General features: G+C 39.3%; 1 long non-coding RNA gene across 1 annotated transcript in view; it reads left to right on the forward strand.

Moving 5' to 3' along the window:
- LOC138105856 (uncharacterized) overlaps positions 1-8,511 on the forward strand; it is a 49,175-nt gene extending 40,664 nt beyond the window's left edge. Inside the window, exon 3 of the long non-coding RNA XR_011148742.1 lies at positions 7,807-8,511. This is a non-coding gene — a long non-coding RNA (uncharacterized lncRNA). The remainder of the gene's footprint in view (positions 1-7,806) is intronic.
- The last annotated feature ends 8,038 nt before the right edge of the window (positions 8,512-16,549 follow it).

Consider the following 16,549-nt stretch of genomic DNA (forward strand, 5'->3'; position numbering starts at 1 on the left):
TTCCTTTAATGCTATAATTAACCCAATCCATGGGTTTACCATGGTTTGCCCCAGTTCTGTTTGAATTACCCACTATTACTGTGGTTGTGACTTCTGTAGTGAGAAGCATATGTTTTGCTTAGAGGCTGTAAAGCACTCTTCAGGGAGCTTTTCTAGGCACTGTGTTTCTTTCCAGGGTGTCCTCTGCCTGGGACAGGTCCTTGTCTATTTAAGAGAGGTCCTGTTTTCTTCCATGGTAACATGTTCAGCCCAAATTTGAGCCTGTGTTCCATTCTCTTTTCTCACAGTTTGATTGTACATTAGAGCAGAGCAGCAAAGAAAGCAAAGATTTAATACAAATTTCATACATACCACTTAAAGAGAAATTTGATGACCACTGATGCAACTGAGGAAAAAGCCAGTCATAGATCTAACTTGGGTTAGACAACAATGACTTATAAGTTGTGCTGGGATAAACCCTGGAGTTCAAGCATTAGTCCTACATTTGGTTTAGAAACATATTCAAGAACAGTTTAAAACTTATTAGTAGTGATACTGACAATAGTTTTGCCTTAATCATAAGGGAAGTAATCTGATTATTTCAGACTTTAAAGGTAATTCACTTGATTAAAGTGCTTATCTTTTCCCTTCTCCTGTGCCCAAAGGAAACCAAATGAGCAATTAAATAAAGTATAATGAGAATTAATTCTTCTTGATTCTGCTTCTTTCCATTGACTTTGCTAAAAATTCCCCAAACTGTAATTCAGTTTGTGCCCATTGCCTGTGGTCCTGTCACTGGGCTCCACTGAGTAGAGCCTGGCTCCATCCTCTTTGCAACCTCCTTTTAGCTATCTGTATACACTAATAAGACCCCTCCTGATCCTTCTTTTCTCTAGGCTGAATTATCCCAGCTCTGTTAGCCTTCCCTCATAAGTGAGGTGCTCCAGTCCTTTAATCAACTTTGTGTGCCTGGACTCTTCTCAGTATATCTGTCTCTTGTACTAGGGAGCCCAGAACTGGACACTTCAAGCATGGCCTCGACAGCGCTGAGCAGAGGGGAAGGATCACCTCCCTCAGCCTGCTAGGAACACTGCTCTTAATGCCACCCAGGATAACACTGGCCTTCTTTGCTGTAAAGACACAAGATGGCCAGCTTAGTGTCCACTAGAACACCCAGGTCCTTTTCTGCCAAGCTGCTTTTCAGCTGGGTGGCCCCAGCATTTACTGGTTCCTGGGGCTGTTCCTCTGTGTATGCAGGACTTGGCATTTGCCCTTGCTGAATTTCATATAGTTCCCATCAGCTGTTTCTCCAGCCTGTTTGAGCCCTCTGGATGGCAGCATGACCATCATGGTGTATCATCCACTCCTCCCAGTTTTGTAATATGAGCAAAATTGCTACCCAGTCACCTACATAATTAATGAAGACATTCCAAGGGACTGGACCCAGTATTGACCCCTGGGATACACAGGTACACTGGTAGTTACTGACCTGTCACAATAGTTCATACCTCTGATCACCACCTCTGGGCCTGACCTTTTAGCCAGCTTTTGATCCACCTGCCTGTGTACTCGTCCAGTCCATCCATACTCCAACAGCTTGTCTATGAGCATCTTATGGGAGACCTTTCTGAAGTCCAGATAGCCAATATCTACTGCTCTCTCCTCATCTACAAACCCACTCATTTCGTTATGGAAGTTAATCCAATTGGTAAAGCGTGATTTCCCCTTGGAGAAGCCTTGCTGACTAATCCTGATGACCTTTTTGTCCTTCATGTATCTAGAAATATTTTCCAGGATTAGCAGCTCCATCACCTTTCCAGGGACTTAGGTAGGTTGACCAGCCTGTAGCTCCCTGTCCTTCTTGCCCTCCTTAACAATAGGATGACACCTGGCTTTCCTCCAATCTTTAGATATTTCTTCCAGTCAACATAATCAATAAGATTATTGAAAATGGCCTTTGCAGTGACATCTGCTAACTCCTTCAGAACACGTGGATGCATCCCATTAGGGCCCATGGACTTATGTATGTATACTGGAAAAAAACTTTGAAAAGAACTGCTAAACCTCAATTCTCACTGTCCCTCTCTTGGCAGCCTCTGTAGCCAGCCAGGGACACAGTGCTGTTACTTACTACCCCTTTCCAAGGTCATCTGCTTCCAACTCCTTGCAGTGAGCAGGGAGGGACATTTTTGACTAGATCAGGTTGCTCAGAGCCCTCTCCAGCCTGACCTTGAATGTTTCTAGTGGTGGGGTATTTACCACCTGTCTCGGCAACCTGCTTCAGTTTTCACCACCCTCATTGTAAAAAAACCTTCCTTCTTATATATAATCTAAATAGACACTCCTTCAGTTTAAAACCATTACCCCTTGTCCTATTGCAACAGGCCATGATAAGTTTGTCCCCATAATCGACATCCTTAATAGAAGGTACAAGCTGCAAAAATCAAAGCAACAAATATAATTCTGTGAGAGGGAATATAGATATTACGCTGAAACTTGACTCTAGTAATTACACATAAAATTTTTTGCTGATTCAGAAGCTTCTTATCTGAAACAGAAATTCAGGGAGCGCCACGGCAGCAGCCAGACTTTATCTCTTAAGTTTAGAGATGTTTGTTGTAAGTAAAAGTGCTACTGGCAGGAATGCTGCAGTGCGAGATCCACTTAGCATGAAGCAGAACTAAAGGCAGTGAGACAAGAGTTTTAACATATCCCCAGTGTGAAGTCACTTAGGAGAACTAAATGACAGTGTCATGGAAATGCTATTACAATTAAGCAATAGCTCTGTGTTCAGACTGACCTTACAAAGCCTCTGTGCTTCAAACAAACACCTGAACCAAAAATAAATAGTTTTTTGAAAAAAGCAACAGCAACTAGAAAGGTTATTCACAAGTTATTAACATCATTCCCCCTCCCCCTGCAATGTGTTGAAAGCATTTTTGAAAAATACTATACAGAAATTTTGAAAATTAGTTTGTTTCTATGCACTATGGTAGACAATAGATAGGCTTTGAAATTTTTAGTTTAGGTATTTTGGTGAGAAAAGGGAATAAATTTTAACTTAAATCTATTTATTCTTCTTTAGCTTTTCAAGACTTAATAAAAATCCTATTAAGATGATAAGCCAAAAACTATGGAGTTTTGTATTCAAAATTCGTGTTCTGCAATCTGAGAGGTGCTTTGAGCTAAAAATACTTCACTTGGAAGCTGGGCTACTTGGGCACTATTCCTGCTGCCACTGGACTTGTACCTTTTACAAAATGGATTAGCTTTCACAGCAAGAGCTTGAGATCATCCTCTTTTCGTCAAGACACTCTCTTGGGCAGTGAAAAGTATGAGCTTTGAATTCTCCATCCCTCAGGCTGAGCAGTAAATAGGATCTTTGTCTCCCATAACATGATGTAAAACTATAATTTCCAAACCATTAATTTCTACTCCATTAGGCAAAATAATACCAAAAGGTAGGTTTGGTTTTTGAATAACCTGAACCTGGTGTATGTCTGGGGTAAAACAATGAGCCATTTCAAGTTGACTGTACTTTTGACAGAGGCACCATCCTGCCCCATACAGTATCATTTTTTTGAGGGGTAGGAGGGAGTGGTTTCGGGTTTTATTTTGACAACTTCTGGTATCAATATCTTCCTGTACTGATGCTAGACAAAAAAAAAAAAAAAAAGACATATCACTTTCTTTTTAAGGGGCTGGGAGAAGTCCAGATCCATGAGTAATACAGTCAGTGAGTCATGAGCTGAACCATTTCTATGGTTCCTTACTAAATACCTGTATCTCATGTGAATTCATAAGTGAGTAAAAGGCCATTGATTTTATTCTACTCCATTAAAATGAGTTAAAGACATTTTGCATACCTGGACATTAGTCTTTGTACAATGGCTGATGCAATAAACCAGCATAGAAGCTGTATTTCTAACAAAGTTGTCTCTGTCATGGTACTGAGAGAGGAGAGACCTGTAGGCTATGAAGAGCTCAGCCTCTGGTCACCTGGGTCACTCTTTGCTGCCCATCATGGGCTGCATCTGTCTCTCCATTGTTCTTCATAAACAATTCTTGCATCTTCAAAGATTTAGTTAAATGTTCTAAGCAGGTGTTTTCAGACTTTTTTTTTGTTAAAAAATAATTACAGCATCTGATTTAAAATGTTCATCTCTTTCTAAAAATACGCTCTTATAAGGAAAGATTTTCTGGTTTTCCATATTCATGGAAATCAGATGCAGAGCTCCTGTCATACTGATGAAACTTCAGCTTCAATATTTTTCCTAGCTCAGCTCTGAAAATGTATCTCTATGTCTCTCTCTGCTACTGATCCTTCCTCCTCCCACAAATAGATCCAATTAGGAAAGCTATCATATTGATGTAGTATGGGCAGACACAGATTTGCAATGACAACAGAAGTGTAAAAGAGATGTCACTATTTTCAGCCCTTTTAAGAGGGAAAATTTTAAATTGGTGGATGCTATTTGTAGGACTAAAAGTGTAGCCCTCTGACAATAATTGGGATCCTTGGGATTCTACAAGAAGATAGGTAGATTATCTGCTACTTTAGTCACTGCAGGTATGCTGCTGAGTACCTCACTGAAAACCAGAAAAAAAGAATTATCATTAGTTCACAGCTCTCAGCAATCACCTTTTATCCCGCTTTTGTTTAATGCTCTCCTTATTTATTTGTCTGTGTGCTGTGTGTGCAGCGCTCAAATGACTGTAACAGATACTTGAAAGAAAATGTGGAGCTACAGTAGAAGTTTGACCTTGCTATGCCCCATGATGGAAAATTCTAGTCACATATACAGACTATTTCTGTAATTAGAAAATACAGGATATGGTTTACCAGACAAAAATTACCTATAGTACATTTTAGTATCTTTGCTAGAATCCAGTGCTGGCTTTAGTCCTCTCCCTCTCCCTCTTTTAATCTCTTCCTCTTCTCTTTCATCCTACCCCTTATTCAAAATCCACCACCATATGTTTATACCAGAAGATAAGGGACTAGCTTATTCTAATTTCCATTCTGTGTGTATCATTTGCTAATAAAACTCTGTAACTTTTTGCAGACCCTGTGACTTATGACTTTTCAACTGTGGGCATCTATGAATCCTCAGTGTTCCCTTCCCCTTCGAGGGGACACCAAAAGAGCTCTGAAAGATTTTTATCTGGTGTTATTACTGGAACCAACATTAAAATGACATGTACAGAAAGAGATTTATGATTGCTTATATATATGCTGCTGTAGAGATTATGGAATTTATTCTGTAAACTGAACTGCTTAATAAAATAGCTACATCTTCACTACTAAAGAGAATTTCCTTTGAGAGAGTAAATTGGAAATAGTTATCAAAGTATACAATTCTATTGAAGAAAACATGGGGATGACTTTTCATCTTAGTCTTGCTTTTTAAGATTGGCATATGTCTCCTGCCTGTTTTACCTTTACTACAAAAAAAATCCCCCCAACCCCTCAAAACTCGTGATACTCTTTATGTTAAAAAATTTGGGAAAATTCAGTTAAATGCCTATAAAAGTAACTTACAGGAAAATCTCTTACAAATTAGTCAGTCAAGATTCAACTGCTGACAAAAATTGAACCAACAATTAATGGTTTCATGTCACTTAAAACCAAGGTGTTTCTCAAGCTTTCTATTTATGAACTAGGTCTAAGATCAAATAGCTTATTTTTCAGAGTTTCACCTTTTTACAGAAAAATCCCCTATAAACATCCTGTGCTGGTTTGGGCTGGATTAGAGTTAAATTTTTCATAGTAGCTACTATGGGACTGTGGTTTGGATTTGTGCTGGAAACCAATGAGTTTTCTCACTTTTAAGCTTTCAGTTCTAGTCTCTCATCCTGCTGGAGGGAGAGAGTGAGCGAGCAGCTGTGTGGTGCTTAGGTGACAGCTGGGGTTAAACTGTGACACATCCTTAAATAGAACCTGCTTAAGAAATAAAATCTAGTAAAGCTGATAGAGCGTGACTTCTGTCTATAATACACCTTGTTTTGATTTTCTTGCATGTTTTTTGGGTTTGCAGTGCACATTGTCCATGATGGTTCATAGAAAAACTACTTAGAAATGGAAAGAGGGCTGAATGAAGTAATTTTGTTTTATCACTTCCCTGTATGAAGAAAACTATGGCATACCTCTCTGGTTTGGAGAACAGCTCAATAACAGCAAAAAGGCTGAGAATGTGGTATTTTCTATGTGATTGGGGCTTGAGGATAAAGGATAACTATTGTGTTGGTAGAATTCAGAGTGGCCTGAGATGTAGAAATGCTCTCGTTCACATGATATGGTATTGATATAGTCTTGCTTTAAAATAGTTTTACACTGCTATTACCTTTGAAATTCCATTTTCTGTATTCCCCAATAATGTTTCCCTTTTTTCACCTTTGACATTGTGACCTTACTGGCTAACTCTTTGCTTGCTAATTTGAAGTAATATATTCTGGAAAAAAGGGATTGATTTCTGGAAGAGGGGTGATGAGGGATAGAAAGGTGGAGATTCAAGGTTCTTGTGTTTAAATGTTAATATTCTTTTTACTTGTATGCACCTATATTTGTTTATAGCTAGTTTAGTTACTGAAATAACATATATTTAATCTAAATAAATTAATATGTTATTGAAGTAAAATAGCTCATGTCTGTGTATCTTAGGTTGAGATATTATTTTATTTGAATTGCCCTTCCTTTGACCCAGTTGATACTTCTTAGACACAATAAAGCCCGTTCATTCTACCTATTTAATCTCCTTTTTTTCTCCAGCTCCTTTCATGGATTTTTTTTAGTCTCAATTTTCTGGCAGGTTTTTTCTTCTTTAGACATTCAGCCCAGATCAGAGATTAGGTTTCTATTATTATTATTTTACCATTAACATTATTGCTAAAATTATGCACATTTTGCCACTCTGTGGTTAGTGCTAATGAGGAGGAGGGTGAATCAGATGATGATGTTATTCCTCTTCTTCAACAGCATGTGGTTCTCATTTATGCAGCCAACTCCTCCACTGCCCCATATCCTCAGCAGACCATCCAGACATGAGAAGTCTGGTCTTGAAGTTTTCCTGCATTATTCATAACATCAAGTGGTTGGTTGTTCAGATTTTAATTTACTATAATCAGTTTTCTGGGTCCTACATATCAAAAAGATTTTTAATTATTAAATACAAAGTTATATGTGAGCTCATCTCTCAGAGGAATGTCAAACCTCACTAACTTGGTTAAATTCCCTTAGAAGCTATTAGACCTATGAACAGGATTAAGCAGTTCTTCAATTATAAGCATATATTACAGTTTTTTATTGTTTTCTCTTGAGCAGTAACCCCTTCTCTAGCTGTGCTTTTCCAAAAAAGCAAGAGGCTCTCTGCCTTGCCTTTTTCCACTAGGTTTATGAAATGCCAGAGTCCTGCCACTATCAGTCCAAAGCTGTGTGAGGATCCTCATATTTCCTTTGCAGCTCTAACCTCACAGTGTGCTACTTGTAGAGCATTTAAGTGTGACTGTCTTGAATGCAAGACAGACACCATTTTTTTTTTCCTTGTGAAAGGAGGTAGCTGGAATATGAATGCAATGCTTAGCCTGAAGGTGAGTTTGCTTTTTTTGCTGTAGCACTGGTCTGGATTTCTGAACTTAGGTTCCAATAACTGAGAGAGAGCCATTCTTGCTGACCATTCATGACTTATTGCAGTGAAGCTAGTGGAAACACCAGCATTCATAATCAAAAAAATAATTTTTTGACAGCTTGTTGTTCTTCCTTGCTGACTTGCACTTATTCCCATTGATGCCTTCTCATTTCTTCCTTGTCACTTGCTTTTTACTTTACAGACTACATCTGACATCCACTGCTCCTTCAGTTCCTTTCCAGCTTCTCTTGGACAACCCCAGCTTCGGTTCTGACAGCTGCATGCAAGACTCTGCTCAGCTCTGCTAAAGCATAATGCACACAGGAGAAGGAGATGTGAAGCTTTCAAGAAAGGCATGATCCTATTTGACCCTTGAGTTCTTCTGGCAGAGAAAAGTTTTCCAAATTTGATTTAAAATTGGAAAGCATCCTCAAATACAGCACAGCTATCATATATGTTATCACAAAAATCTTATGTGACCTTCGACAGCCCTGAGTATCACCAGTCACCCGCTGTAAAGTAACACCACCAAAAACTGCAGTCAGTTTTTCTGCAGCTGGAGAAATCCAGCTGTGGTAGTTTAAGACAAACAGCTCTCAGCTAAAAGCTAACATCTCTCTGGCAGGAGCAGCTGAAGTAATATGTACTCATTTTTCAACTGCTGCAATTTAGAGCTGGCAGTGTTTGTGTGGCTGTGCTGGCCTCTTATCAGTGCTCTGCATGCTGGAGGCAACTGAGGCACTGGTGTGATCCCTTCTGCAACTTCTGCAAGGGACTGCTGGTAATTTGAAAAGAAGGAGCCATGTGTTTTAAACAGCTGCTGCAGCTGGAGCCTCCAGAACTTCAAGCGTGCAGTTCATAATTGGGATTTTTGAAAGTGGGAGTCAGAGGTCAGTATTCATTCAAACCACTAATGTCATTCTTATCTTGTGATTTTAGGATTATTACAGATTAGTGCATGTGACATACTGAATAAAGTGTAAATTTTCAATTCAAATTTCACCTTTCCATTATATATTATTGGACACCTTGGCTATTTTAATATTTTTTGTTTAAGCTTCTGGATTTATCACCATAGACTTTAAATGAGTTGTCCTTTCAGGCACATAAAAATGCATATGCATGTATATGCAGATAAAAATGTATGGATACATAGAGCTTTATCTGTACATTAAGGCAGATGAAAATACTTGGTTAAAACATAAGTAACATTGTAACTTGATTGCAGAAGTAGAGCAACAGGCTTGTTGGAATACTTGTAATTCCTTTTGCTCAGTGCAGATTATGTAAAATTGCGTTTCAGGGACTGATGGCAGAGTGATTAGCAGCAAAGTACAGTGTAGTGGGAGGTCATAGAGGTTGAATTCCCTCCCAGAAATCACTCAGTCTTGAAGGAAGTCTAAATGAGTTGAGTTCTAATGCTTCAAAATCTCTTGGCTGGCCACCTGGCTGGGAAAGGGTAAGAACTGGTACTTGTCTGAGTTTGGCTTAAAAATGGGATTGAGATCCCAGTGTGATGCCCTTAAAAGAAGGGAAAAATAAATGTTGAATCAGGGGCACGGCAGAATTAAAATTATTTGCCTAAAATTCCACTTCCTTTAAAATAACTTTTGGTTATGGAAAGAGTAAGATAGTAATGGGTATTGATTAAAACAACAACAACAACAAGCCACCAAACGCCCCCATATCTTTAAAGCAAAGGAATCAAAAGGAAAGAAATGCTCTCAGCAGACAGCAGGGTCATGCAGTCTGCAGCATGTAGCAGTGGTTGGATGTAGCACCTACTTTGGCTTGGCTCCCAGTGCAATCCCTCATGGTTTGGTTATATCAGAAGCATAACACCAGAGCAAATCCCTTGAAGTGCTTCTAGTGAGGTCATTCAAAGAGCAGTGAGCTTAGATACAGAAACATGTGCTAGAGGAAAATAACCTCAAGAGTCATACAACAGGGTTTTTGAACTATACCTATGAGATTTGGGGGACAAATCTCATGGATCTTTAATCTCTCATTTGCAGTCGTCTTAGCAGTCTCAGTAAACATGTCTCTTTCCTTTGCTAGCAAAGAGCTCCTAAGACAGAGAAAAATAAAAATGCTCCTGAAAGCACACAGCAGAGAGACATGCTATGCACTACCTCCCTGAACCTACTCAGCTAGTTCATTTGAAACAAAAGAAAAATACAAAATTAAAACTAATGTAGTAATATTCCACAAGGGGTGGATCAGAGAGGATGGGATGACTGTGTGTGTAGTTGAACTCAAGTAATGCCATGCTGCCTTCAGAAGGAAGAGTCTTGCTTGTGTTTCTTCTCTCCCAGTTCTGGGGTCCTACCCTCCCTCACACTAGATCTGACCTCAGAGGTTCCTTTTGGGACCTGGTCTGACTTATTAAGATGGTAAAAACCACTTCTGGGTGATGCCAAATTAGCTTGGAGGAAGGAGGGCAGAGAGATTTAAGGGTTGGATTGGATGACCTGCAAAGGTCCCTTCCAACTTTTCTGATTCTGGCAGAGGAGAATTTGATGCAGGAGGGGTGTTTGTTTGTAAGGATGTGAGAAAAAAATTATGGAGGGGAGGGTGTAGAGAAGGACTTTTCCATTCAGCAGCAATAAACTGATATTTGGGCTTCTCCTGTTTCTTGAAATGGTACTTAACAAAAATGTGTGTCCTCATACCTACTTGTTTTTCATTTCCTTGCCCTGGTTTGTATAACTGTCAGCTGAGACTGGAGGCTCTTCATAGCACAGATCTTGTTACTCTGTCTCTAAACTACCATGGTAGCATGATTTGCTGCATTTTAGTGGGGTTTTTTTGGTTTGTTGTTTGTTTGGTTGGTTTTTTTTGTAGGGTGTTATTCAAACTTGCCTGCAGCCGCCTGCAGCCGCCCTTTGAAAGAGTTGATATTTTGATATGATATTATTTTAATCCTTATTTATAACTATTAAATATTTCCTCATAGTTTCTGCATCTCAGCATACAAAGAGAATAATTTGGTCTCTGAGCCTTTTCCAGTTTGCAGTGGCTGGCACAGAGCTGACCTCTATACATCGGCCATCTTCTCTTGGGTATTTGAATTGAATAAGATTGAATTTCAAAGGGAATATGTTCACTTCCTTTTCCTCTCCCACCTTCAAAATTGTGCTGTTAGTGTTTTACCATAAACACCTTCACACTGGCAAGGTGACCTGCCTCACTTTCATCTAGTCATTTGAACCAAATGTCCTTTGCTAGATTTGACAATTGTATTGTATCTGATGAGAAGGCACACTGCATAATACATAGCACACCCTGATGATCTGTTATCCCTCGCATGCCCTAGAAACTTTGCTGATTTTTGAGATCCACTTTGAGGTCTTTACTGTAGTGAGCAGTGAGGTTCTTTGTTTTCTGCTTTTTCCTGCTCCATAGTGAGATATTTTAGGTATGGAATTAATAACTACACTAAAAGCCTACCTGTCCAATATCTGACCAGCACTACTTTAAGGAATCAAAACCATTATAGTACAAATCAAGGCACATTTCTCTTGCCAATCCTCCCCAATCCTCCTCCAAGCCCCCCCTTTTTAAGAGGTTAGAGAGGAGGTAGTTCAGAAAGAAGTAATGGCTTCATCCTCTCCTTATATCCTTAAGGAATAAGGACTGGGATATGAAGGGGAACATCAACTGAGGTTGGCATCTGTACTAGTTTGAAAGCAAACCAGTGGGAGAACCCAAGCCAGAATTACAATTTAATAGGAAAATTAAGATAAAGGCAATAACACAGAAACACTGGCTTAAACTGACAGAGTCAGGATACAACCTGACACCCCATCAGTCAGGGTGGTGGTAGCAATCTGATTAAATGGTGGCTGCAGTCCTGTTGGAGTGATGAATGTGATTCTGTCGAAGTGGTGATCCTGTAGTAAGGTCAGGTCCTTTTCTGGAGGTCCAGTGGTGATTATGGAGCTCTTCTCCTCCAGGAATCCAGTGAGTAGTGCTGCTCATGGTGTTCCAAACCTCAGATTATATCCAGGAAGGAATGCTTTGTTCCTCCCCCTGAGTGGAGCATTTCACAATGGGATGATGTAATTTTATGAGCCCATGCAGTGAGGCTGGATGGCCCATTAACAGAGATAGTTCCCCGAGGGAGTTATCAGGGATGAATCATAGAAGAGATAAAGAACCCTGCCCAACCTGTTTTTAACAGCTTATGAAGATGGTGATAGAATACATACTTTTGGTTACATCTTACACTGTAACCTAAGACAGCATCCTATCTGTGAACACAGGGCTATGCCTTACACTTTGGGTATATCCTTCCACAAACGTATATTTCTGTATTCATAGAGGTAAGAGTGAAGCAACAGTAGTCCACCAGCTCTTCCCTGGAGACGATATTAGTGGTGATGTGCTGCTGTATCCCATACCCTTGCCTTTCTTTATAGCCCTCCTTTGGTGCTAGTATGCTAAAATCAGAGAAAAGTTGATTTTAACTGCTGCTTGCTGCAGAAACAAAGAATAAAAGAAAAGTCCCCTGGAGTATGAATGAGTACAAGTTAGGTAACTGGTGACCTGAAACAGCATGCACAGCATGAAATGCTCTTTTCAAGTATACATACAACTGTTCTTAACTTACCTTTATAGCAGTGATATCTGTAAACACTTGTGAAAACATTAAGAGCTGACTAGAAAAAAAGCAAAGGAAATTCTCTTCTCTCCTCCCTTCTCAGTCAACTACAGGACTGTGTGACTAGTGCTGAAGCCCATACGATAATAACAAAATGGGACAAAATACAGTAACTGCTGAAAACATACTTTTTTAATGGAATAAAAAGCATCTATTTATAGTTACTTGCATACCATCACTTAACACTGTTGTGCATTTCATTAATGTGACTTTTTACACAGTTATTCCACACAAAGCCATGATCACATCACAAACTCAGGAGCTGAGCTGTGTATCAAGGCTGCAAAGAGTGATATGGAGCAGAGGGACTCTCAGATGTTCCCTGAGCCGTAAGTCCTGCCTGAGTATGTTTGTACCAAAGAGCTCAATAGAGATAGGTGATGGGTGTAAGATGCAGACAGTCAGGGTTACATGAGAGGAAAGTAAAATGTCTGTTGGAGAAGAGAAAGGCAGAGAAAGCACTCTCCATAGGGGTGCTCCCAAAACATCCTTGTTAAATATTTATACTGCCTGAAGGTGAATCTATAAAACACTGGAGAAGTGACTGCTCTATGCCTAGCTTTGCAGCCAACAGCTCTTTCTGGTTAAAGCAGCTGATGATTGCAGTGGGAGCAATGTGGGCTTCTAAATATAAGCCTGTGGAAATGTTTGGATATATGAGGGGAGAATCAGGAGGAAACCCATGAGATTGAATCCTTGCTGAAGTTTTTGTCCTAACAAACCAGTTCAAAATGAGCCTGGTTACACCCCCAGGCAGCAGTCAGGCCTTCCAGTAGCTGCAATGTCTGACTGCATAAGCATGCGTGGCTAGAGAAACTGTTCATGGGAGTACAGTCCAAACTTAAGGGGGAAATTTTGATCCAAACATACAAATAAATTAAACAAAAAAAGATTAATAAAGGAGGATTATTAAAGGGAAAAAAAAGTCATCTACAAAATGGAACAAAAGGCCGCCAACATGTACAGGAGCTGCAATAGCTCTTGCACGTGCTCATTTGTTGCTATAAGAATGGCTATGTATCAGAACATGTTAGTAGCAGACAGGTAATTGTCTCCTGCCATAAGCTGATGCATATTCAATAAGTAAAACGTGGAAATTTTGTAGTTGTTTGGTTTTAAATTAGTTTGTTCTGTTCCAGTCAGTCAATGAATAATGTGTGCTGTATGAGGGAAGATGTACTGAATACGATGGAATAAAGGTAAACCACGAAGTATTTTTATAAAAGCAACAGCTCAGATTCCTAGTGTAAATTCCACTTCTCTCCCTAGGGCTGGGAATTTTGTTGGGTAGGCATGCCCCACCCCCTCTTCTACCTACCCATAGGAACCCCAAGGTCAGAGCCACAAGGGGAATGGACTATGTGGCTCCTAACTAGTTCCAGCAGATTCCATATTTCCAAAATATTAGGCAGATTCAGTTATGTTATGGTATCTTAAAAATTTGTTTGTGAATATTTAGATGAGGAGTAACTTATGCCACTAACAAGTGTATTTGTGTAATGAAAAATAACAACTGAAAGGATTTTTTAATCTGGCATAAGTGATAATTTGATTTTACACCTAATTTTTAGGTATAATGCTAATTTGATCTAAGAAAAGCTCTCTGGTAATAGGATAAAGGTGTTTTCAGCAGCTCAGAACGCTTCCTTGAAATCCTTGTAAAAACAGCTTCAGGAGTCATGCAGCCTTCTTAGAAATTACATCAGAGCCCTGATGAATTAACATTGTCTTTTGCTGTGACAGAAAGACTTGTAAATGGTATTCAGAAGAATGATAAGGGTAATAGAAGTAGGTCAGCTTGGCAAATAAATAGCCTGACTTACCCACAGGCCTTGATTTGCTGGCACTTTGAGATTCTGGGCCAGCTATGTACCAAATCTGCTCATCCCATATCATATTTAATCCATACCATTTTCTGGGGTTTGTCAAAGATTTATTTGATATACTGTGTGTATAAAAACTAATATTCCAGTGCTGAATTTTTTTAGTGGCTAGTTTAACTTGATTCACTGTGACATTCCCATGTGTAATGACATCTTAGCTACCAGTTTCACATCATTAATTATGATATTGCTCTGTACTGTGACAAGAGGCCTAAATTAAAACTTGTTTTAAAATATATAAACTGACATTTTTGCAGGGTCATTTATTTCATGAAGTAATAGATATTGCAGGCATGAAGGAAATATCTGTCCAAATTCTGTGTTCTCCTAACAATCTTTATGGAGCGATAGCTGTTGGATAAACAGAAACAAAATCGATGTGAAGACCTTTTTCTTTTTCCTGTTCACCCCAGGCCAACGTTTCAAAAGCATCAAGAGTTATGAAAAGATTTTATATCTTTCATTGAAGAATTCTACTGAATGTGACCTTATGCTATCCATTTAAGCATATGGCTATAAAGGGTGTTCCAAAAGTCTTTCAGCAGGAATTTAAGCAGACACAGGCTTAGGAATTTAATCTAAATTGTTTAGGATTAACTAAAAAAATAATCATGATCATTTTATCCAGTGAATAATGGATTTCCTTAATCTGATTTGAAAACTGGATGCAACAGCAGTACTTGCTGTGTTTTGGCATAAAGCAAAAATGGGCTGTAAGAAAAAGTGCTCTGATTGTATGATTTTACCTTTTCTGTATTGGTTTCACAGTTTACCATATTATTTTGGGCACACAGTTGTTTGAGAGAAATGACAATTTCTTGCTTCCTTTGCATTTCAGCACTGAAGGTATCTAACAGCTCTTCATTCCTTTTCTGCAGTGAGACATGCATTTGGTTTGTTAGCAGATGGTCTTTTTTTTTTCTACAGTGCTAATCAAACTTTGATACATTTGGATTTGCACAAGGGAAAAGCTGACAAGGCTGACTGAGCGCATCTGCTTGGCTGTTTCTTACAGTTCCTGAGATATGACTCAATATTCACTTAAGACTGAAATGCTGGAATTGGAGAGTCAATGTGGCAAAAGCTTCACTTTCTGTAATCAATTAGGGCAGAGCTGCTGCTCGTGCTTCTCCAAATAACACTCAGGTTGATGGCACCAACTCCTTTTGATTGATGAATTGCAACATTACTGCTCAGCAGCATCTGAGCAACATTCTGTTTGTGAAAAACCTGAGTAACCAGGGAATTCCACTTGGCTGCTCTGAAGTGGGTTATTTTATAAACAAGGCAGTCTCAAGTCCTGTTCTTCATGTTTTCATATGCATGGAGGTTCTGCATATATAGAGAGCTTTCAGAACTGAGGCTCGAATCAAACTCCCGATATTGGAATTGATACAGCAAGAACAGGCAGAAACGGTCTTTGCATGTGAATAAATACTGTTTTGGTTTTTTGTTGTTGTTTCTTGTTTTTGTTTGTTGCTTTTGTTTGTTTTTGTTTTGTTTTTTAAACCTCTTGGTGCCTGTGTCAGTAACATGATACCTGAGCTGCGAGCAGCAGCTCATTTTTTGCTAGTTAGAGTCCTATCTGCATCCTAATATTGTGATTTTTGGTTACTTGTACTGTGAAAAGCCAAACTTTTATCTTTTCACATTTTTCCTCTCTACCCTGTGTATCAACATGTGAGAGACAATGAGTTCCAAGTATTTATTCTGAGTGTACAGAAAATTTTTATGCAGCTCTAGCTTTTCACTTGTGGAAATAGAATTTCAGACTCATCTATGGTAAAATGACATAAATGATCTCTTTGGTGGCCATGTTCTTTCATAGCACCACTTGAGAGAAAGTAACATCCTACCACAGAGAAAGGTCCAAACTGAGACAGGGAGGTTCAGTTCAGTGTAGCATTGAAAAACAGTTTGAGAACACAGTGATGAAAACTGTTCCCTTAGTCCCTGCAGGGCATCCATTATTTGGGGCTTCCTTAGCATACCTTTTGTGACTGTTCCAGAAAAGAGGCTTGTAGGAGGACATATGTTAATAAATACCACTGTCATAGGTTAGCATAGCTCCGGAAGTGATTTTCTTGCAAAGAGGTTCTTACAGCTTCCTCTATGATCTAACAGAACCTATCAACTGGTTAGTTTGAATACTGAAAATTTTTTAAGCCACTTAAAATTTTGACCACCTCTGTGGTCCACATTTAAGAATGGACAAACCTCGGGAAAGCTTTCTCTTGCTTCTGGCCTTGGGACAGGTAACTGGGCAGGGCCCATGAGGCCTGCTCGGGCCTGGTTGGGACACAGCCATCCTGGAGCTGTGCGGCCCTGTTCCACCTGCAGTCCCCTCCATTCCTGTTACATGCAGACAGTGCGGCCCAGCTCTACACACCCCCCCTTCC

Source organism: Aphelocoma coerulescens, chromosome 2 (assembly GCF_041296385.1).
Source record: "Aphelocoma coerulescens isolate FSJ_1873_10779 chromosome 2, UR_Acoe_1.0, whole genome shotgun sequence".
Lineage (NCBI taxonomy): Eukaryota > Metazoa > Chordata > Aves > Passeriformes > Corvidae > Aphelocoma > Aphelocoma coerulescens.